At 41.7% G+C, this 24,699-nt stretch overlaps 1 long non-coding RNA gene across 1 annotated transcript in view; it reads right to left on the reverse strand.

The window, feature by feature from the left end:
• Positions 1 to 3,894: 3,894 nt before the first annotated feature.
• LOC309480693 overlaps positions 3,895 to 24,699 on the reverse strand; it is a 169,459-nt gene continuing 148,654 nt past the window's right edge. The window contains exon 3 of the long non-coding RNA XR_014199727.1: positions 3,895 to 4,496. This is a non-coding gene — a long non-coding RNA (uncharacterized lncRNA). The remainder of the gene's footprint in view (positions 4,497 to 24,699) is intronic.

The following is a 24,699-nucleotide window of genomic DNA, read 5'->3' on the forward strand; positions in this document are numbered from 1 at the left end:
AGCATCCTTCTTCCCTGATCCGTTCTATCACCTGAGGCAGGAGAGAGACGGGGGGAAAAGCATAGAGCGGGCGGCGGGGCCACACATGGGCCAGCGCGCTCCTGCTCTTGGAGAAAAATTCTTGACAGTGAGCGTTTTCTTGAGACGCAAACAGGTCCACTTCCGCTCTGCCGAATTTCTTCCACAGCAGTTGGACTGTCTGTGGGTGTAGAGACCACTCGCCTGCCGGAACATTGTTCCTGGACAGTCTGTCCGGTCCTATATTCAAGATCCCTGGCACGTGCGCTGCTCTGAGCGAGCGCAGGTTGCACTGAGCCCATACCAGGAGGCGTTCTGCCAGCCTGTACAGTTTCTCGGATCTGATGCCGCCCTGGCGATTTATGTAGGACACCACAGACATGTTGTCCGAACGGACCAAGACGTGGTGACCTTTTATTTGGGGACAAAAACGCGTCAGCGCGTTGTCTACTGCCAGCATTTCGAGGCAGTTTATGTGCAGGAGCTTCTCCCGTTCTGACCACTGGCCGAAGAACGGTCTGCCCTCGAGCAGCGCTCCCCATCCCGAGGTGGACGCGTCCGTGGACACCACTTTCACCCTCGAGGAAGTCCCCAGGCTTACACCTGATTGGTACCAGTCGTTCGCTTTCCAGGGTTTCAGAGCTGAAACGCATTTCTGATTGACCCTGAGGCGAAGCAAACCGGGTGCCCACGCTTCGCGTGGGACTCGCGCTTTCAGCCAAAACTGCAGCGGGCGCATGCGGAGCAGACCCAGCTGGAGCACTGACGATGCTGAGGCCATGAGACCTAGCATCTTCTGAAATCTCTTGAGCGGGACAGACGCGCCGCAGCGAAAAGAGTTCGCTGTGCGTCGAATGTCTACCGCGGGCTGTTGTGATAGTCGCGCTATCATGGATAGTGAGTCCAGTTCTGTGCCCAGGAAAGATATTTTCTGACTGGGTGACAGGGAGCTCTTCGCCCAATTGACACTCAGACCCAAATCCTCGAGGTGATCGAGTAAAATGGTCGTGTGTTCTATGAGCACTGCGCGAGATTGCGCTAGAATCAGCCAATCGTCCAAATAGTTCAGCACTCGCATGCCTCTCATTCTGAGGGGTGCGAGCGCCGCATCCATGCACTTCGTAAATGTACGGGGTGCTAGGGACAAACCGAACGGCAGGACTGTGTACTGATATGCCTGGCCCTCGAAGGCGAATCTCAAATATCGCCTGTGACGTGACGCTATCTGTATTTGAAAATACGCGTCTTTCAGATCTATTGACACAAACCAATCTCCTTGGCGAATCTGCACAAGGATTTGTCTGGTCGTGAGCATCCTGAACTGTCGCTTCACCAGCACATTGTTCAGTTGCCTTAGATCTAGTATGGGTCTGAGACCCCCGTCTTTTTTCGGTACCAGGAAGTATCTGCTGTATAGCCCTCCTTCGCTCTGATCTTGAGAGAGAGGCTCTATGGCCCCTTTGCTCAATAGTTTCGTCACTTCGGCTCGAAGTAGATGTGCTACTTCTGTTTTTACCGTGGTCTCGACGCGCGCCACATAGCGGCGAGGGCGTCGGCGAAACTGCAGCGAATAGCCTCTTTCTATAATGTTCAGCACCCACTTCGAAACCCCGGGTAGCTTTGCCCATGCGTCTGCATGGATAGCTAGGGGTTGAATACGAAGCGCGCTCCGCTCGCTCAGCGATGGAGAAGCTTCGGTGTGCTGTAACACAAGCGTGTCGCTCGTGATATTTGAGGCATGGGGCGCGCTGATGACAGCGGGCAGATTGCCTGCGCTCGACTCCTCTGCGGTGTTTAACCGCGAGGGGGAGGGCTGGGCGGTTCCCGTGGGCAAAGCTGGGCAAACTGTGTAAGACCCACATTTTCCCCATCAGTTCAGGCCGTACCCCGCCCTGTCTGTATGATGAAATTCGCGTCCCTTCGACGCTACTTTATGTGGAAAAGTGAGGCTGCACCCCTCCCTCTTCCCGGACTCCCTGTGAGTTCCCTGAGTGATTGTGCACTATATGTACCCCGGGCTTTCGCCCTTGGGTCTTTGGTGTCAGATCTCAGCATGCACGGCGTTTTACATTGGGTCCCCTAGCGTAAGATATCTTACGCAGTACGAGAGACCTCTCGTAAGAGAACGTACTCGGTTACTAACGTAACCTCGGTTCTCTCTAGAAGAGGGAACGAGTACTGCGTATCTTGCCGTGCATGCACACGCTCTGGTTGCTTCGATGATGAAAAACCAGATAATAGCTGCCTGCGAGCGATATTTATAGGCCTAGACCACGCCCATTTCGGCGGGACGTGACGCAGCGGGCGCGAAGTGCCCTGATTGGGTCTGACGTCACGCCAGGCCTCGCTCGATAGGCTGCTGCAGTTGCCGCAGAGCAGCCAATAGGCGCGCGAGCTGTCTCGCCTATGTCTGCATTGCTGCTGCAACACGTTTTGCATTATTACAAAATTAAGGATAATTTTTGGCTTCAATATCTCGCGGAAAAGGATTTTCCCCTAGCGTAAGATATCTTACGCAGTACGAGAGACCTCTCGTAAGAGAACTGACCACTACTAAATGCTTTATAACTACCTGAATCTACTACATTTACTCACACTTTCTATGTGATCTTATTAGCCACTGACAACTCCTAAATAACCGGTTTGTAAATAATGCAATACTTCATTTAAAAATGATAAAGTGATCATTAATAAATTAAGAAAATACAATTATTAAACACATTATAGACATGCTTATAAATCAAGAATACAGCATTTATAACTGTATTTATAAACTGTTTATTAATGTATATTAATGCTTTAAATGATGAATTAACTGTTTACTAATGCTTAACTAATGATTAATAGCGTGCAGTTATTATAAAGTGTTACCTTACATTGTTACAAAACAATTATATTTCACGTCACAGTACGACTAGTACAGTATGTGACTTACCGATTTACAGCTATAACCATGTCAAAATTGTACTTCCGCTGGACAAAATACATGCAATCAGAGATTAAACCGTTTCAATCTCAGTTGTGAAGTTTTGGGCCCTTGTTAGAGAGCTCACCCTCATCCAACTCCATATCAATTTTTCCAAAACCTCAAAAGTGTAGCACAACTTTGTGAGGTACTTCATGGTTCACAGCATAAACCAGACCCAACACGATTACCGTTGCAAAAGCCACATTCTTGAGGTCCTAAAGCACAATCACTCTCTCTAGGACAATTCAAGGGTTCATTCATGGCAGAAAACCCACAGAAATTAGCAGAACCTGTTATTTATGTGCTTTACGGATAAAGTTTCCCTCTATCCAGATGAAATAATCACTGAAGAGACATCGTTCAGAAAACTAATACTGTTGTGTTTAAGAAAATTGCAAACTTTGAGACACAAACATGGACCATCTCTGCAAAATAACACATTCAAATGTTTTTTTTTCATGTGAACATTATTTCTTCATGCCTTTAAATAGCTTGAATGAAACTCTACACCCTTGCTTCATTTAGGATACATTTAGAAACCCTTTTTTTTCTCAGAAGTGCTAATTTTAGAAGCCTCCTAATTTCTAAACAGTTCAGATTACACAATATAAAACTTTTGTGTTGACTTTTGATTTAAAATTTTAGTTTCAGTAACCCAGAAATATTTAAAGACATTGATAAGATATTGATGAGAGTCCTAACAGTCATGAAAAGACCCAAAATACTATGAATATATATTTTTAAAAATATATATAAAAAAAACATTTAACTCTTATATCCTCCATGTCTCACTATAGTGCCAACTCAAAGGTCTGGTACAGTGTTTGGTCGGGAAGGAGATGTGTGTGTGTGTGTGTGTGTGTGTGTGTTGATACTTTACACAGCAGATCTGATGTGTTGATATGACTAAAGCTTCGCACTGGGAGAAAACACACCCCACTTATCTTGTGGGAATTACTGTCTGAAGTATTCCCTCGCACAAACTCACAATCATACAAATATTGAAAGAGGAAGGATAAGCCAACATGAGCATGTAAGCAATTCTTTTCTCGGTTTCTATTTTTGTCTTTCGCAAGGTTCTGACTAGGATAATTTCACTTTCTTAATTTGTAAATTCTTACAGCAATAAGAGGTCACATTGCATGACTTGTCACACATAAATAGATAAACTTTCATTAAATATATCCACTGTGATGATCCATAATGCTTTAAAAACAATAAAAAAAATCAACTCAATGACTGTGCATACTGGTTATAAAGTGGTACCATACATGATGGAGCACCCAAGAGTACTAACATAACCAGCATTGCCAGCAGCCATATCACCCTGTTTCCCAAGACTTGTCACCCACTGAAGCTAAGCAGGGATGAGCTGGTTAGTACCTGGATGGGAGACCTCCTGGGAAAACCTGGTTGCTGCTGGAAAAGGTGTTAGTGAGGCCAGGAGGGGGCGCTCACCTTGTGGTCTGTGTGGGTCCTAACGCCCCAGTAGAGTGATGGGGACACTATACTGTAACAAGCACCATCCTTCAGATGAGACGTTAAACTGATGTCCTGACTCTCTGTGGTCACAAAAAAATTCCATGGATCCCATCCATCATGGCCTCCTAATCATCCCCATATATCCTGATTGGCTTCTTCACTCTGTCTCCTCTCCACCAATAAGCTGGTGTGTGGTGGGCGTTCTGGCGCAATATGGCCGCCGTCGCATCATCCAGGTGGTGCTTCACACTGGTGGTGGTTGAGGAGATCCCCCACATCTATGAAAAGAGAATAGCGCTACATAAATGTAACAAATGATGATTATTATTATTATTTATATATCTTTTGAGGAAATCTATGCATTACCTTCACATACATCAGAAGACATGTCACTCTTTGTTAAATGTGTTTTCATTGACTGAGGTTATTATAAGAGACTTGACATGTGCTTTGAGTTGAAATTTTAATGCGGTGTGGAATGTGGTCCGGTCCCTGTGGGAAGCTCGCTAAACTGGACCCACTTAGAGTATGAACAGACCGGGCTGCTTCATCAAGGAGGCCCTCCTGATGGCTTCAGGATAATAGACTTAAGTCCAACATAAAGCCCAATTGAGGAAAATACACTTGCTTTAGAGAACCCTTTGGGTACAGAAACCTCACCAGAGTTGACATATATGCCTGTAACCTTTGGTACAGAGTTGAAAAGAAAAAATGCGTTAGCTAGACCACTAACTCGGAGCATGGGATACGTGTGAAAGCTAGAGACCTCATTCAGCTTGACCTGAAGTCATTACTGAACTAGAGGGCTGTATCCAAACTCGGAACAATGACTATCAGGCTCTGGGATTCCCCCAATCACATTCAGCTGCTACCTTTTGCACTTTCATGGCAAGATTTCATGGTAACCGACAGCAGTGCTGGTTTCTGAATATTTCTGTCTATATACTGGTCCACAAGGCAAACAGACATCTGAAAGGACATCAGATAAGTGCTTCATTAGTTGTTCTAGTTGCTGCCTTGGACCAGGGAGAGCTGTTCCCTATAGTCTACCTTTGCAGGGGTCTCTGCTGCAGAGCAAATTTGACCCATTTTTTTCATCAGGTGGTGCGATACAGCTGTTCCACCTTCTGTTGGCTGGCCACCAACTCACAGGCCCGCACAGAATCTGTACATGCAGAACTCGAAAGAAAACGGCAGAATTGGAACACACATCATTCACAAAGTTCCATCTCCATCTCTTATAAATATTATAAGAATATTATAAAAAAATATTAAATATTTGAGCTAATTGTATAATGCTTTCAGCAACCGATAAGAGTGTAGCACTCTCTGTTAATTTAACATTTTACCATGTTTGAATCTATTGCACAGAATGCACAAAAAGTCTATCTGGACCTCCAGGACCACTGCTAACCAAACTGGTGTCTGTATACGCAAAATCCAGCAACTGTAAATATGAAAAACTTTGTATTTGTTAAAGGCGTGTGACTGGCATGGTTGTACAGGAAGGTTGTAAATTCACTGGACTTTAAGCTGATTTTGTCTGTCATCATGTCCTCAACGTGGTGAAGGCTTTAGTTGCTTCTACTTGTTCTTTACAACATCAAGAAGGCTCCTGGAATGGTTGATGTTCGAGGTATATCACTGATATCAGAAATATGTGTTGGATCATGAAATCCATATTGGTTATAGACAAGAGGTTTGCAGATGTTTCAGTTAATCATAAAAGACAAGATCCAAATCGAGTGGCCATCAGAACCTCTTTAGGGATACCAACCCAACTGGTCAGAGCTGATGGGTATCAGGTAGAAAAGGCATTCAACACCAGGATCTAAGCACTGTGTCCTATTTTCTTTGCTTAAATCTCTCAAGGCAGATAAGTAAGGGATAATGTACAACAAGCCGGTTGTTATCGCAGAATAAACATTGACAAGGTTATCAGGACCCAGATGTGAAGCGGAGGGGTCTTGCATGACCCTGAAGGGGTTTATTCTGTGATAACAACCGGCTGGTTGTACATTATCCCCCTTATTTAAACGGCTACTTGCCACATAAGTAAAACAGTTAGGTATTAAATACTGATCTGAACTGAAAATATTTTATTAGCTCTTTAAACGCAAAGCTTCTGCGGAGAAAGCCGTTGCAAAAATAATCATGGGATAAGAAATATTGATTTGAGATGTTTTTTTATTTTTTTTATTTTTTATCATACCTGTTTTTCATCTTATAATCCATTACAGTGTACAAAACAATCGCCAGTTTCACTTTATTTTGATGGTCCCTTTAACATATTCTGTTGACAATAAGTAACGCTGCACCTACATGTCTACTAACTATCATTAGAGTGTTAGTAGAGTATTAGTAGACTGGTAGGGTTAGGGTTAGAATAAGTTGACATGTAGTTGTAAAGTTACTTATAGTCAGTAGAATGTCTGTTGGAGGAGCATCACAATAAAGAGTTAGCAGATATTAAGCAGACAGTCTACTAATACACTAATGAGAGTTAGTTGATTTGTAGTTGCAAAGTTACTTACAGTAACAAAATAAAGTGTTACCCAATCGTCTCAAAATGGCAGCAACTGCGTTTGTATGAAACAAGAGAGCGAGTCCGCGAAACTGGATGACTGTACACAAAATACTTATTTGAGTTTTAATATTTTAATAGCTCACCAAACGCAAAACTTTCACAAGGAAAATCTGTTCCAGCAAGCGCAAAGCGCTGACTTTGTTATCAGTTTTTACTGGTTGTTATCGGGGGAAAACATACCGCTGGATGACATGATTGACCAATCAGAATCATGTATTCCACAGAGTCGTGTAATCAGGTTCAATAACCATTTGCACACATTGTCACCTTTGTTTAGGCAGACACTGAGTACTTGGTCATGCGCTGATACTTCCGCCATGAAGTTAAGAACATCATTATTATCATCAATTATCATGAGACACATTTTCAAGGTAATTACATGCAATACTTAATTACATACAACTATTAATGTTAAATCGTACTAATCATACAAATAATGTTTTTACTATATAACAGTGTTCGACAAAAGTTCCACTGTCACAAAATAGTAATTCCCACGCACACATCTTAACTAAACTAAACAAAAATTGCATTTGCGTATAGCACTTTGTGCTCAAAGTGAGCCTAAAATGCCCTATCAAGGACAGCAAAGATCCATTTAGATAATAACAAATGAGATTTTAAAGATATTTTAACCACTAAACTAATAATTTTACCCCCACAATATGCATTTGGAATGACATAAGGGTGCAAATAATGGTAGATATGTCATTTTTGAGTGAACCTATTTCTTTAAATCCAGACTCTTCTCCAGACAGCAAACTACGCATTAAATTCTCCAAGCCTTTTAATTGGCTCTAGATCCATTAGACAGCACCAAGTGTTATTTGCCATAGTTGCACTTAGCTCACTGATTGGTTCATGGCCCAGAGAGAACAGGCAAGAGAGACAGAAGAAGAGAAAGGCTGCATGAGCCATCTATCTTTTGCAGTTGAGAGCGACTATTGATTTCCTCAGCCAATAGATTGCTCACATGGATAATTGGTAAATTAGCCTGGTAATTGGTCACAATAATTAGCCATTTTAGGATATCATGTGTAATGAGTAATATTGCTGTTCACATTCCCAAGCTCAGTTTAGAGCGGAGGGATACCCTCCCCCAACAGACGAGTGCCGGATCAATTGGAAAGCAGTATTTCTCTCCCATCCTCCTTTCCTTTCCATTTAGCACGGCAGGCTTTCCCGTAATACTACATCTGTAGAGGGCCTGACTGAAGGAATGCTTGCATATACATACATACACTTGGGTGTGATTTCAAAGGTATGGAAAGTAACCGGGCAACTCGGGTGGGTGTGTAAGCAGACATTTGGCAAGTACAAGGCAGTATTAACCGCACAGTTTTACGGTAAATAAACATAAGTAGGCTAAAGGTGAAGTTTTTTTTTTTTTTTTTAGTTAAAACACTTTCACCTATCCCAGCTTTCTCGAAAAGTGTAAGCACTGCGGTGCTATCGAAATATATTTGAGCAGCCTGACCAGTAACATTGACTCTACCAATGGCACAGGTTTGGGGTGGGAATATGTTTGTCCAGCCAATGGAAAACAAGGGCAGTGTTTTAAAATAATTATTAATTTTTGCAACTTCACTTCTAAGGGCCAACAAGGGAAATAAGATGAGACTAAGTACTGCAGCGTCAGGGATTTAGCAATACATTTCTCTGTTTGCTTGCATGGTCAACATCCGCCCGTAACACTTTATTTTACAGTGTCCTTATGATATAGTAAGTGCATGTTCTTAAATAACATTACTTAGAACTTAAATGTATACCTACACTGCACTCTCTGAAATAATATGGACCTTTAAAAGTACATCTTTGTACCTTTTTTACCCCTAAAAATGCATATTATTACCTTAGAGTAGCAATACCTTAAGATGCCATGAACCTTTTAGGTTTATAAAAGGTACAAATATATCCTTTTAAGTGTCCTGCCCTAGTGACAAGCTGTCATTAGGGGTACAACAAACATTTTACTTTAGGGGTACAACAGCTTGTCACTAGGGCAGGACACTTAAAAGGATATATTTGTACCTTATATAAACCTAAAAGGTTCATGGCATCTTAAGGTATTGCTACTCTAAGGTAATAATATGCATTTTTAGGGGTAAAAAAGGTACAAAGATGTCCTTTTAAAGGTCCATATTATTTCAGAGATCACCTTAAATTATTACAAGATCACCTTAAAGAAAGTGCAACCCATGCTTTAACCAAAGACAGATGGAAGCAGGGCTGTTTGAAAAATCAGTTTGTAACAATCATTATTGATGCTGCTAGTCAACAGAAGAAAAACAAAACAAAAAACAAGTCCACACTTCGCCACAAAACGGGGACATAACAGATCAGCTGCCATCGCTGCCTCATGTTTTTGCTAAAACATGCACTCACTCACTCACAGACAGATCTGGAGTCATTGCCTCTTTATCATATAATGCTTCACCATATGTGTTTGCATGCTAGCGTCTGAGTGGAAATCCCCCTGTCCAGACTATTATGCCCCTATCCGACCACTCTACCGGGAAGAAAAAACAAGGAAGACAAGGAAAAGCGATGAGTCATAACTCAATTGACTGTGGATGAGGAGACACAGGAAAGAGATCAGGGCAATTCCGTCATGCACATGTGTGTGTGAGAGTCTAGTTTTATTATTTTGTTATGCCTCCTTGTGTGTGATAATCTACGTGGTAAATAAAGACAGAAAAGTTTTTTACTTAAATTGAAATATTTCGATAGCTCTCTGTTTACGCATGTGCACGTTTGAATGTCTGTTACTGTAATCTGCACAGTCTACCAGCTGATTCTAATCACTAGGGGAATTTTGCAAACTTCGCGTGTCTTTGTGCGTGCACCGCCATAAAACTGTTCTTATGAGGTCTGAGGCCAGTTTATCTGGAATGTAATGGGCAAAACTTTTTGACATGTTGCGGATTTCCCCATCCAAAATACTGAACTATTTAACAACATGCAAACATGTTGTAATTATAAAATGACAGATAGTCTGATCTGCAGTCAAATAGAGCTTTCCTTAGGTATATTCAAATATCTGCCTGGCATTAAGTGTATTGTGAACAGCTGTCACCTAAACTGCACATATTGTTCTTTTTTCTTGTGAAACTCTGACACCTCTTCTGCTCTTCTTTTTGTTTCTGAAAACAGGAAGTACCCATAGTGTGTGCTTCCTATGTCCAGCTCCCTCTCTCCCAGCTCGCATTTGAAAATAACCTCCGCTGGCCACCTACAGTAAATCCTACCGACCAAAAATCCTAAACCAAACTGATAGTGTTAACAAAAGCAAACATAAGATAAAAACGTATTTGCTAAAGCAACCATACCAATTTAGCTTGCTTTTTGAGCTAGCGCTCTCAATCGCAAGCGCGGTGCTGTACCAGGTGAGTTACCGAGTTTACAGAAAAGTACACACATATATGGCTGGTTGTGTGATGCAAGCATCAAAGTAAAAGTGATTTGAGGTCATAGCATAGTGTTGTGTAAGGAACTGAACAAAATAAGTTTTTGTCAATTGCCACTGTAATCATAATTGGTGTGAAAAGGAACACAATTTGTAGCTGTTTTACTGCCTCTAGTGTTTATTCCAGCTGGAAACTGCAGTGCATTGTGTATGTTATACAAGCACGTTTTTTGAATGAGCCTATGTTGACTTTATTTTAATGTGTCCTTGTTACATGAATTTTACTATAGAAATAACAATAAATCAACTGATAGTACGAGTTGTTAATTATTACCTAATACATTGTCATGTAAGGATGGATACAAATAAAATAATTATAATAATATTTCTGTGATGACAACTCTCGGAGTGTGTGGCATGGTAATGGATATGAAAATGTTGATATGTTCGATATTGGTGAAATATATCTGCTTAACCGCTGCTTCTGCTGCTGCTGCTGTTATTACTGCTGCTGCTGTAGGTTATTGATGTTGCTGTTGCTGCTATTGCTGCTGCTGATGATATTGCTGCTGCTGCTGCTGCTGTAGGTTATTGATGTTGCTGCTGCTGTTATTGCTGCTGCTGATGATATTGCTGCTGCTGATGATATTGCTGCTGCTGCTGCTGCTGCTGTAGGTTATTGATGTTGCTGCTGCTGTTATTGCTGCTGCTGATGATATTGCTGCTGCTGCTGCTGTAGGTTATTGATGTTGCTGCTGCTGTTATTGCTGCTGCTGATGATATTGCTGCTGCTGCTGCTGCTGTAGGTTATTGATGTTGCTGCTGCTGTTATTGCTGCTGCTGATGATATTGCTGCTGCTGCTGCTGCTGCTGCTGCTGTAGGTTATTGATGTTGCTGCTGCTGTTATTGCTGCTGCTGATGATGATATTGCTGCTGCTGATGATATTGCTGCTGCTGCTGCTGCTGTAGGTTATTGATGTTGCTGCTGCTGTTATTGCTGCTGCTGATGATATTGCTGCTGCTGCTGCTGTAGGTTATTGATGTTGCTGCTGCTGCTGTTATTGCTGCTGATGATATTGCTGCTGCTGCTGCTGCTGTAGGCTATTGATGTTGCTGCTGCTGTTATTGCTGCTGCTGCTGATATTGCTGCTGCTGCTGCTGCTGTAGGTTATTGATGTTGCTGCTGCTGTTATTGCTGCTGCTGATGATGATATTGCTGCTGCTGATGATATTGCTGCTGCTGCTGTAGGTTATTGATGTTGCTGCTGCTGTTATTGCTGCTGCTGATGATATTGCTGCTGCTGCTGCTGTAGGTTATTGATGTTGCTGTTGCTGCTATTGCTGCTGCTGATGATATTGCTGCTGCTGCTGCTGTAGGTTATTGATGTTGCTGCTGCTGTTATTGCTGCTGCTGATGATATTGCTGCTGCTGCTGCTGCTGTAGGTTATTGATGTTGCTGCTGCTGTTATTGCTGCTGCTGATGATATTGCTGCTGCTGATGATATTGCTGCTGCTGTAGGTTATTGATGTTTCTGCTGCTGTTATTGCTGCTGCTGATGATATTGCTGCTGCTGCTGCTGCTGTTGTAGGTTATTGATGTTGCTGCTGCTGTTATTGCTGCTGCTGATGATATTGCTGCTGCTGTAGGTTATTGATGTTGCTGCTGCTGTTATTGCTGCTGCTGATGATATTGCTGCTGCTGCTGCTGCTGTAGGTTATTGATGTTGCTGCTGCTGTTATTGCTGCTGCTGATGATATTGCTGCTGCTGATGATATTGCTGTTGCTGTAGGTTATTGATGTTGCTTCTGCTGTTATTGCTGCTGATGATATTGCTGCTGCTGTAGGTTATTGATGCTGCTGCTGCTGCTGTTATTGCTGCTGATGATATTGCTGCTGCTGTTATTGCTGCTGATGATGATATTGCTGCTGCTGCTGCATTTATTGCTGCTGCTGATGATATTGCTGCTGCTGCTGTTATTGCTGCTGCTGTAGGTTATTGATGTTGCTGCTGCTGCTATTGCTGCTGCTGATGATATTGCTGCTGCTGCTGTAGGTTATTGATGTTGCTGCTGCTGTTATTGCTGTTGCTGCTGCTATTACTGCTGCTGCTGTAGGTTATTGATGTTGCTGACGTTGCTGCTGCTGCTGCTGGAATTGCTGCTGCTGATGATATTGCTGCTGCTGTTATTGCTGTTGCATAGAACATATGGGACTTGCTACTGCCAATGAATTCACAGGCATGCTGCTGTGAGCAAGTAAGACATGCTGCTGCTGCACAAATAACAGACATGAATTACTCGTAGCAGATCTATACAGGTGGATCTGAAGAAGGTGGAGGATTTCTGAAAGCGAGCTGCAACTGCTAAAGCAAATGTTGACCAAGTATTTGAAGGTTGAGCAAGCAAGCTCATTGGATACTGACACAGCAGGAACCAATCAGCTGTGCCCTATAGAGGATGATGTGATTGCGATTGAGTTAAGGACCCATCAGCCTGTGCCATCTAGAGTTTCATGACAGAACTTTGTATGGGTACATTTTAAACTATCATGTTGATTTGATTGGACTTTTACTGAAACATAACATTAAAAACATGATAATCTATCACTTGCTATGTATACACTTGCAGTTACTGTGTACTGTAGTCAAGTGCAGAAATAGAGAAAGGGAATAAATGAAGTTTCCCACTCTCATCAACTTTCCTTGGGTCATTACCTTGCACCTGACAGCTCAGAGGTCACCAAAGGTCAAATCTTGAGGGTCAGCCAGGCAGTTAACCTCCCTGCAAATCTGGCTTTCTACCCGTGAAAGCTGTCACCCCCACAAAATGGCACAGGTGTTGAGAGCTGAGGAGGAAAGCAAGATTTACAGTGAATAATGTTGGTATTTAGCTCACGCAAACCTGGAATGGACTGTGGAAAGTGCTTTGTTCTTCCTAATTCGGTACTCGTTTCTCCTGGTTTTAGTAACCCATTAAAGCATACTCCTCACAGTCTTTCTCCTCTTCCTCATGTTTTCTCTAATTGTCCATCTGAGTGTTTGTCCGTGACCAGCATATGGGCTCTTTCAACATGGATGAGTGTTTCTCTGTGTTTGTATGTTTCCACTAGAGTGTTTGTTTCTGGCAGCATGTGGCTCTAAAAGTGTGTTTACTGTGATCTATATCTCTGCCCTCTCAATAACTCTTTGATTTAACTCCAGACAAGTGCTCTTGGCCTTTGCCTCTCCTCTTTCTCTTGCTCTGTCTACCTATCTTTCTCTGTACAACTACAACATCTATTGTCAGTTACATTAAAAAGTCATTTGCCGGCAGGGACCTCAAGCTCAGGGAGCTGTCGGAATAATCGTGCCTAGACTTGATCAAATAGATGTTGTTGGTTAAAGCCCAGCAGGACCCGCCAGGGGTGTTCTCCAAAAGCTCTTCTGAGGATCTCGAGACAAAGAGAGGAATGGAGAAAGAAGGAAGAAGCTTTTCTCTCTTTCCCTGATTTTTAGCACTAGAAACATGTAAAGAAACACTGACAGACTCTCTTTCAGTTCATGTGAAAAGTGTTTGTTTATGTGTGGGCTCTGGAAAACATCTCTGATTTTTTTTTTTTTTTTTTTTTTTTAAATGTGTTCTTGTTTTCCTCCTCTTTTGTTGCCTCTTTTTCTTGTTTCTTTGTTACCTTTGGTCACTTTTGGCTTTGACCCCAAGACATGCTCATATAAACAGGAAGAAGGCACAATGACCCAATGGGGCCTCTGCTATGCAAATGCTCTCTCTCATACACACACACACACACTTGCCGAGTCACGCTGACATGTTTGAGTCAAGTCTTAAAATGCATCTTTTTAGTGCTAAATACAGTGAATCGGAAATGTCATTGTCCCTTTCAAGCAGTTGACCTTTGATATTTCTCACAAAGCTTGGAGAGTTTCCATATCTATCACCTCCAGCCCCAAATTAAGTGGCATTTGCAAGTAAAACCTGATAAATTAGTTTAAAATGCAGAGGGCAATCAGTGATAGGGTAAGTGATTGATTACGATCCTAAAAAGAGAAGTCACTGTACATTACAGACCTCTATTTAACACACTCGTATTGTATGGAAATGCAATGATAAAAATACAATGTATAGTATATATACCTTACAAAAAGTGCAATGGTACAGATCAAATTAAATTAATAATTAGATAAATGATTAATTTACACACATCCTCCAGAAATAATGAGCTGTGGTGGTCAAGCAGGAGACGTGGACGACATATCACAAAATGCAATATTGTTGTAATGCTGTAATATGTATCCCGACCATTTGTTTATAAACACCATTTAAGTATTAACTTTTTTATTGAAGTTGCAATTTAACAGCAAAACTGCCTTTTTCACAATTTTTTTTTTAATAGAAAGTCTGAAGATCGGTATGTTTTAAATTGAAATTTTTCTATTAAAATATATTTTTAAATGTAATGTCTTCCTGTGAATTTTCAGCATCATTACTCCAGTCTTCAGTGTCACATGATCCTTCAGAAATCATTCTAATATGCTGATTTGCTGCTCACGAAACATTTCTTATCATTATCAATGTTAAGTGTGCTGCTTCATAATTTTGTGGAAACCACAATATTGTCCCCCCCCCATCATTTAATGCATCCCTGCTGAGTAAAAGTAAAAAAAAAAAATTATTCCTTTTGTGGCAACTGAGCACCCATCTTGCTACACATCCGGCAGCATGCAGTTCATGTAGTGAGTTGAGATGAATAGGAAAGCTAACTGCCAGCTTTCTTCAGGTATTATATAGACCTCACTGACTGCGACTGCTGCCATCCTTTCAAACAACTGATGTTTAGAGTGAATATCAGCAGGGCTTTGCTTCCTGTTGGCAAAGACTTCAAGCCCTCGAGTCATCAAGCTAACCAGTTTTAATAGTTCTCTCCGGAGAACTCTTCTCCAATTACACTTAATGACTGTCACATCAAGTTCACACAGTAGGCCGAGCAAATAACGCATCCGTACGCTCACTTACAGAAAGAAATGTGGGTAAGATCACTGTTTGCAACTCCCAAAGAGTCCAGACCTTACTTTGTGTATCTGGTGCACAGCCGCTGGCATTTGGGACAGCTGGCAAAACAATAACAAATGGCTAATAACAGCTCTCGGTAACGAAAGATGACATGGTGCTTGGAACGCGCAAGTATTTCTTCCTCTCACCCCATTCACCCGTGTTCATCTCTCCTCCAAACCTGTTTTTCATCGTCTCCTCTCCCCCTGCTCTTGATAATCGCATTAGCTCCAATCCCTCGTATTGAAATCCCAAACTGCTCTGCGTATTAATCGTGCAGGAATCTCGTTACAGCTTCTGCTGTAATTTAAGCCATCTGCTGAGGGGTGGGTGAGCGGGACAGCGGGAGAACTTTTGCACGCCTCTGGCCCTTGCGTTTGTGAGGTAGCTATCTGCATGCTTGCTCCTCTCTTTTCCTGAATAGAATGAGCTAGAAAAAGACGGATAAACAGAACAGACAAGTCAAGCTCTGATACTCTGTCCTCATGTGACCCCTGAGCTCTCTTGTATACCAAGTGTCTAATTCCTAAATCCAGCACACACAGTAAGTGCTGTTGATATAAAGTGATACTGGAACTCTATAGTCTATGCTTGCTAGTCTCGTGTAGCCAGATTTTTGACTATCAGCATAAAGTCTGGTCCACAAGAACTAGCCATTTAAACAGGAAGAGACCATCTGACTTGCATGTAAAGTGGCCAACCACAGATACTATAATTTTTATTGAGTAACAACTATTTTAATTTTTTTTTAAAATTATATTTTGCGGGAGTCCCACAAGTAATTTCGGTAACACTTTCTATGAAAACTATGCTTATAATGAATCATAGCTCCATTTAGTATTACTAATTTATAAAGACTCATTAAGACCTATACTGCATTAGGCAAGGCAAGGCAAGGCAAGTTTATTTATATAGCACATTTCATACACAATGGCAATTCAAAGTGCATTACATAGAATTAAAACAGCATAGAAAAATAAAACAAAATATAGTATTATAAGAACAGTTACATTTATATTATTTTTTAGAATTACTTATGTCATGCATTTTCTTTTTCAGTGTGCATGCTCATAATGCATTATACACTGATTCATAAGTATTACTTACTCAGTCGTATGGTTCCATGAATGTATTTATAAAGATGGAACCTGCATTGCTATAATGTTATTATATTATAGTTACAATGACTTTCAGATTTATTAATGTCAAATAAGTTAAAATATAGTTATTAATAGCCGTGCTTATTGCGAGTGATAATACAGTTACTAAGCTCTATAAATGCATCATTGATGGATTTAAGTGAAACATAGGATGCGATTTTCCTAAAGCAAATGTTAAGAAATCGCGAAGATGTTCTCATTATACAATTTAAGTAGTTTACTTGTAAATGTAACTAATAAACAATAATATCTGTAGTAAAATAATAATAAATAAATAAATAAATAAAAACAAACAACAGAAATCATTAATAAAAATAGTTTATGTTACATACTAGCAAAATGCTGCAACAATATTTTTTAATGTATAATTTCAAACTGCTATAAGCAATGCCTTGGCTGAGGAGATATATATTTCAACAAATCAAAATTACCATTCATGACCTCTAATGCAAAAATTAGCCATTAAAGGCATGATTGATAACTAATTGGTACAGCAAACAAGTGTATCTGGATCAATTCAGTGTATAATGGATTATGAACATGGACATCGAAAAAGCAAATGCATGTCTTATAAGGAATTATAAAAAATTATATAAATTTAACTATAACTGTTCTTATGATGCAGAATAGGTCCTAATAAATCTTTATAAATATATTTATAGAACAGTAATACTGGTAAATAAGTATGAATGGGGCTTATTCATTATAAGCATGGGCTTCATAGAAAGTGTTACCATAATTTCTTTCCACTGGACTTGGGACCACCGGACTTGGAAGCATTGGGCCTACCGGACTTGGAAGCATTGGGCCTACCGGACTTGGAAGCATTGGGCCTACCGGACTTGGAAGCATTGGGCCCACTGGACTTGGAAGCATTGGGCCCACTGGACTTGGAAGCGCTGAGACCACTGGACTTGGAAGTTCTGAAACCACCGGACCTGGAAGTGCTGAGACCACTGAACTTGGAAGCGCTGAGACCACTGGACTTGGGACCACCGGACTTGGAATGCGCTGAGACCACTGGACTTGGAAGCATTGGGCCCACTGGACTTGGAAGCACTGAGACCACTGGACTTGGAAGCATTGGGCCCACTGGACTTGGAAGCACTGAGACCACTGGACTTGGAAGCGCTGAAACCACCGGACCTGGAAGCGCTGAGACCACTGGACTTGGAAGCGCTGAAACCACCAGACCTGGAAGCGCTGAGACCACTGGACTTGGGACCACCGGACTTGGAATGCGCTGAGACCACTGGACTTGGAAGCGCTGAGACCACTGGACTTGGAAGCGCTGAAACCACCGGACCTGGAAGCGCTGAGACCACTGGACTTGGAAGCGCTGAGACCACCGGACTTGGAAGCGCTGAAACCACCGGACCTGGAAGCGCTGAGACCACTGGACTTGGAAGCGCTAAGACCACCGGACTTGGAATGCGCTGAGACCACTGGACTTGGAAGCGCTGAGACCACTGGACTTGGAAGCGCTGAAACCACCGGACCTGGAAGCGCTGAGACCACTGGACTTGGAAGCGCTGGGACCACTGGACTTGGAAGCGCTGGGACCACTGGACTTGGAAGCACTGAGACCACTGGACTTGGAAGCGCTGGGACCACTGGACTTGGAAGCGCTGGGACCACTGGACTTGGAAGCGCTGGGACCACTGGACTTGGAAGCGCTGAGACCACTGGACTTGGAAGCGCTGGGACCACTGGACTTGGAAGCGCTGAGACCACTGGACTTGGAAGCGCTGACACCACTGGACTGGGCCCACTGGACTTGGAAGAGCTGGGACCACTGGACTTGGAAGCGCTGGGACCACTGGACTTGGAAGCGCTGAGACCACTGGACTTGGAAGCGCTGGGACCACTGGACTTGGAAGCGCTGGGACCACTGGACTTGGAAGGGCTGAGGCCACCGAAAGTTGGACCACATCGGCCATGGCAGGTAAGTTCAGTGATGGACCAAGTATCTGCAGGAGCTTGGGACGTATAGAAGTTGTGTCAGAAATTATGTTAATTTTAATTTATCTTTATTAAGGCTCATTAAGACTACATGGGCTTATTGATGCAATGCCATATGCAATGATGCAATACTCCTGGTCTGAGGCTTCCGTGAATATTTAGTTTATATTGTAGAGTAATGTTTCAACTAAGTTGAATGGTGCAGTGCAAACATATTTAGTAGTTTGTCAGTTGTATTTTAGTGCTCGTTTATATCACAGCTAGGTTAAGTTGCAACTTTCACACAAAATATTTGCTGTTATTCTACAAATTCAATGTGGTCACATGCATTTTCAACTACCTTTGAGTGTGTTTTAAGTGGCTGGAATGGCGTCTCTTGTATCACTATGCACTCACGTTCTTCTCACATCATAAAGCAATTCAAATAAATATTTCACATTTTATTCAATTATTTATTTGGGAAGTAGCTGTGTAATAAGCAGGATAATGTACAGCCAGTCAATCAGTCAGTCATAATCGCATCACATTAGGGTTCTAATCACCCTGTCAGAGTTTATTTTGCAATAATGACATTGACTACATTTGCCAGTATAAGCTATATTCTGGTATATATATATAGCCTACGCTAATGTACTTAGATTTCCAACTGTCATTCTTAACTCTGTTGTATATCAAAGTTGCAAACAAACATTTTTTAGATTCTCCTCAGCATGTGAGTGTATGTGTAGAGTTTACAGTTTAATAGATTAATCAACAGCATATGTGATAGTAATATGAAGGATTATAATCTTGTGTGAGCTAAACCAGCTTGTGGTGTTTGCTACATCCTGTTTGGGCCAATTATGCTCCAATCTGTTCCGGATGTGGAGGGGGACACCCGTATGCTGAAGCTGTCGGATAGACCTCTTATCTCACATTCAGAGAGAAAGAGAGTGCGTTTTACGGACCTTTGTTCTTCCTGCCTCACAGGAAGTGTGCTGGATTGCCCTTCAGTGAAAGTGTGTGTGTGTGTGTGTGTGTGTGTGTGTGTGTCCTGGTAAACCCTACGATATGGGGGACAAATTATCCCCTTAAAGATGACAACATCTGAAATACTTTTCCTCATTTTTTGGTCCCCATGAGGAAAACAGCTTATAAATCATACTAAGAGATATTTTTTGAATATATAAAAATGCAGAAAGTTTTTTTTTCTTTGATGGGTATACAGTTATACAGTTTGTACAGTATAAAAATCATTATGTCTATGGAAAGTCCACATAAAGCATGGAAGCCCAACGTGTGTGTGTGTGTGTGTGTGTGTGTGTGTGTGTGTGTGTGTGTGTGTGTGTGTGTGTGTGTGTGTGGAGTAGCTGCCCTGGAGTAAGCAGCACAGAAGAGAGGAAGAAAAAAAGAGAAAGGTTCAAAATGAAATAATATTGAACTCAGCAGTATTCAAAAAAGAAAATGCTGTTAAGTTTTGATATGTTACGTTTTCAGAAATAGCTCTAGGCTGGCCACATAGAAATATGGAGAAGGAGAACGTTAAAGAAAGGCTAAACCTATGATCTATCCATCTTCCCCCGGCCTACTTCCTCCTTTTATTCCCTCCTCATCATCCCATTCCTTCATTCTATTATCTCCGGGCTGGTGAATGAAAGCACGTCATGGGCCGCAGGAACAGAATCATGGGAGATCTGTGTTTATGGTCTGCAGGGTCTGATTAGTGGGCGAACATGACATAAGCTTTCTGACATTCACCTTTCTCCTGACTTCTTCATCTACACATTTATTCATGCAGGGATTTTTTTTTTTTCTCAAACCATTTTCAGAGCCACACAGGATGGGTTCAGTCTATGGTAGTTTAAATGTTGCCCTGGGCGTCTCACATGAATTGTAAGACCCTCATCAAGAGTTCAAAAGAAACATGAAGATAGAGAGCATCTTCTTCCTGGTATTATTCTTTTTTTTCTTGTTTTTTTTTTTGAAAGCAATGAAGTCAAATTGTAGGAAAATATCAAAAGAAATTCTGATGGCGGTCAACTTTTATCCAGCATTAGGAATTTTGATGCCACTCAGTTTGTGCTCATAAAAGTATCTGCTCATAAAGTAGCTTCTCGTAAAATGAGTCTTTAATGTACATGACGTAACTGGAGTGCATGATTTTATTATTCGAGAAAATGTTCTTCTCTGAAGACATTTCTTGTGCAAGCAGGGTTTGAACTCATTTCAATCCTATCACAAAAACTGAGGATGGGGAAATGTGAATTGTTATTAAAGAGCTTGGTATGTGGCAACACCTTTCATTGCACTGCTCACTTACACCAGCTTCAAGCAATTATCAGTGAACTCTCAGAATTATTTTTTTTTCTTCTGGAAACATGCAGTTCCACTTTCTGTATTTTTACGTGGTAAGAGGAAGCTTTGACTTTCTGAGAATGTTGATCAGCAGCAAAATTTAAGTTTATTTGTAATTATAAAGAGATGCAGATGTGATTTCAATCGAGGGAGACACAAAGGTAAATATTATTACAATTTTAAATAACTTAAAAAGATAAATCTATAAAAATAGATTGTGAATACTAGGGGGGAAGGAGGGTGGAAGGAGCGATCAAATTCTGGTTCGGACTAAGCAATTGAATCAAGTGTGAAATCGCCCTTACTTAGCTACATTTGGGGAATAAACTGACTTTTGTGGCATCCTCATATGGAAAAACAATTCATAAATTATGTTTAAAAATGTCAGGTGTTTGTACAGTTTTATGGACTATTAAGGCCCGTTCACACCAAGGACAATAACTATAAAGATAACGATATAGTTCTAAAATTGTTTTCAATATTTAAGAATAGCAGAGTTCACACCACAGCTTTAAAGCTGCAGTCGGCAAGTCTGGCAGATTGGGTCGATTAGCCACAATTTTGAATGTTTACAACTCTCATGCCCCTCCCCACTACCAGCGAGCACCCTCCCATCGAGGTCGTGCTCGTCAGTGTGTCACTGTGCGTGTGTACCTGATTTTCTGTGAACGCGTCCGTCTCTTCAGCATCTATCAACACCATGGACTCGGAGGTAGGCAGCCCTGGCTAATATATCCATAGATAGCAATAACCGAGGAATTGGAAGCTTGTTAGTAGATTTTCTCTCCGCCATCACGCTTCATGCAATCTCCAGGCGAACTTCAGGCGTGGCGTGTGCACGACCTGTGATTGACAGTCAGATCTCACACCCCCCTGCGCTGATTGGACCTGATGAAGCGGGAGCGGTGGATTTTTGCAAAACAAATAACACGCTCCAGGTGGAGTTAAAAGCTCGGGTTTTTTTCTAAAACCATCTTATTTATGTTGTTCTGTCGGATTATAGTGTCAATTTCACTGAATATGATAAAAAAAAAATGTTGCCGACGGCAGCTTTAAAGGGATATTTCACCGCTGGAAAGATGAACGTGTTTTTAAATTGGGTTATTTATGTAGTAGAAATGTGAAATTATTTTAGAAGTTGGTGCCTTCTAGACTGAAAAAAGCCAGAAAATTTATTTTTGGCTCATGTGGATGAAAGACAACAACTCCCAGAATGCACTTGCTTCTACGAGGCCACTCCCAAGCCACGCCTACAGGTTACAGAGGGCAGTATCGGAAGAAATGATACAACTAGGCTACTAGTCGACTCGAAACTGAAAAGACGCCATTTAATTGTGAGATCCCCCTATGGGCGGGTTGAACACATGCGGAAAGAGCTCCTCCTACTGGCTGTAGTCTCTCGCCTCTGGACAAAAAAGCCTCTGATGACGCAAAATGAGGATTTTTGCGTCATCTGAGGTTTTTTTCCAGACACACAATACAGAAATCTCTCATCTCAGGGGGACATGAGGGAGGAAAGAACAGTCATTTGAAAATACTACCGGGTTTCTACTGATACAAAACTTAAAGGGTTAGTTCACCCAAAAAAGAAAATTCTGTCAGTAATTACTCACCCTCATGTTCCAACCCCGTAAGACCTTCGTTCATCTTCGGAACACAAATTAAGATATTTTTGATGAAATCTGAGAGCTGTCTCACTCCTCCACAGGCTTATGGACACTATAACTTGCTGGCCCAGAAAATGTAAAGACATTGTTAATATAGTCCAAGTGACTCCAGTGGCTCAATATTAAGTTTATAAAGTAATAGCGTATATGTAATAGCGTAGCGCGTCTGTGTTGCACGTCACCACGTAGGCTCACTATTGGGCGACGCTAGTCATGTGTGTGATACGTTGTGACGTGCAACACAGACGCGCTGCGCTATTACACTACGTGAAAAGACTCGAGGCCCAGAGAGAAGGAAATGAAAAGTGGAATAAAGTCATTATTTTTGTTTGTTTTTGCGCACAAAAAGTATTCTCGTCGCTTTATAAACTTAAGATTGAGCCACTGTAGTCACTTGGACTATATTAACAATGTCTTTAAAACATTTTCTGGGCCAGCAAGTTATAGTGTCCATAAGCCTGTGGAGGAGTGATTCAGCACTCAGATTTCATCAAAAATATCTTAATTTGTGTTCTGAAGATGAACGAAGGTCTTACGGGGTTGGAACAACATGAGGGTGAGTAATTACTGACAGAATTTTCATTTTTGGGTGAACTAACCCTTTAATGCTAATCGGTGAAGTACCCCTTTAACAATAACGATATAGAGAAACTATATCGTTGGTGTCACATAATGCAGACACTGGAGAGGAAGATGGAAGGTGAACAGTGAGTTTATTGACAATAATGGGGCAGTGATGAAGTGAGCAGGTAAGTTAGAGTCTAAAGGATGATCTTGAGGGAGACACAGAGGAATGGAAGACACTGGAGACAGGGAGAATAGTCCACTATGTGTACTCGAGACCAGACAATGAGCTGGGGTGAAGTGTGTGTATAAGTAGTGTAGGTAATGAGGGTGATGATGAGGTGCAGGTGTGTGTGATCATGATCGACATGCAGGTGGGAACCAAGGAGAGTGATTGGAGATGAAGTGCAGAACTGTGACAGTAGGACGGAGATTGGAGTCACCTCTGGGCTCGGGATGAGGACGGAGACTGGAGTCATTTCTGGGCTCTGGATGAGGACAGAGACAGAAGATTCAAGCATGGTGGTGGCCATCTTGAACGAGGGTTCAGGCATGGCGGCAGCCATCTTGACAGAGAGCTCTGGTGTGGTGGTGGCCATCTTGGGATGAGACTCTGGAACGGCGGCGGCCATCTTGGGACGAGACTCTGGAGCGGCGGCGGCCATCTTGGGACGAGGCTCTGGAATGGCGTCGAGTTCACCATCGCTGAGATGCCCGATCCATGGATGGTGAACCAAGGAGAGTGATGGGAGATGAAGTGCAGAACTGTGACGATTTTTTTTCTCAGCTGTTGTTGAACGATAAAACACTGACAGCCAATCAGAATCCATTCTAATTTAAGGGCTTGCACATTTAAAATGGCAGATGACATAGCGGAGAAGTTAATCGCCAAGGTCCGGAAAAATCGACCACTGTTTGAGAAGTCAAGCCCCTTTTCAAGAAAATGTATATGGAAAACAATCATTCATACCCTCTGAATAAATGGTGAGAAGGTTTAGAATAGAAAAAGATTTCACAGCCCTATTCCGCTGCCCAAAATATACACTACCATTCATATTCTCACAAAAGTGAAAATCTTTGGTTATGTTAGTTAAGTTAAGGCTGCTATGTATTTCACCTCAAATTCATCTATCACTTGGTGCACTCTTTAAAATAAAGTTTTCAAAAGTGTGCTTTTGCAGCAATGCAATAGAATAACCTTTTTGGGTTCCCAAAGAACCTTTCAGTGATCAGAATAATTTTTTTCAGACTGTGCAAAAGTAAGTTTAAGTTTAATAATCTAAAGAACCATTTTCCACTATAAAGAACCTTTTGTGGAACAGAAAGGTTCCATGTTAAAGGCGCTTCATGGAACCATTGATGCCAATAAAGAACCTTTATGTTTTAAGAGTGTAGAAGCTTGACTACACAACTACTAGAATTGCAAAAACTACACACATACAGGACGCTCACAGACAAAGTTAGAAGGGAATCTTTGGATCTTGTCCTGGCTTGCACCTCTCCTCA

The sequence above is a fragment of the Leuciscus leuciscus genome, assembly GCF_965113295.1.
Source record: "Leuciscus leuciscus genome assembly, chromosome: 18".
Classification (NCBI taxonomy): Eukaryota; Metazoa; Chordata; class Actinopteri; order Cypriniformes; family Leuciscidae; genus Leuciscus; species Leuciscus leuciscus.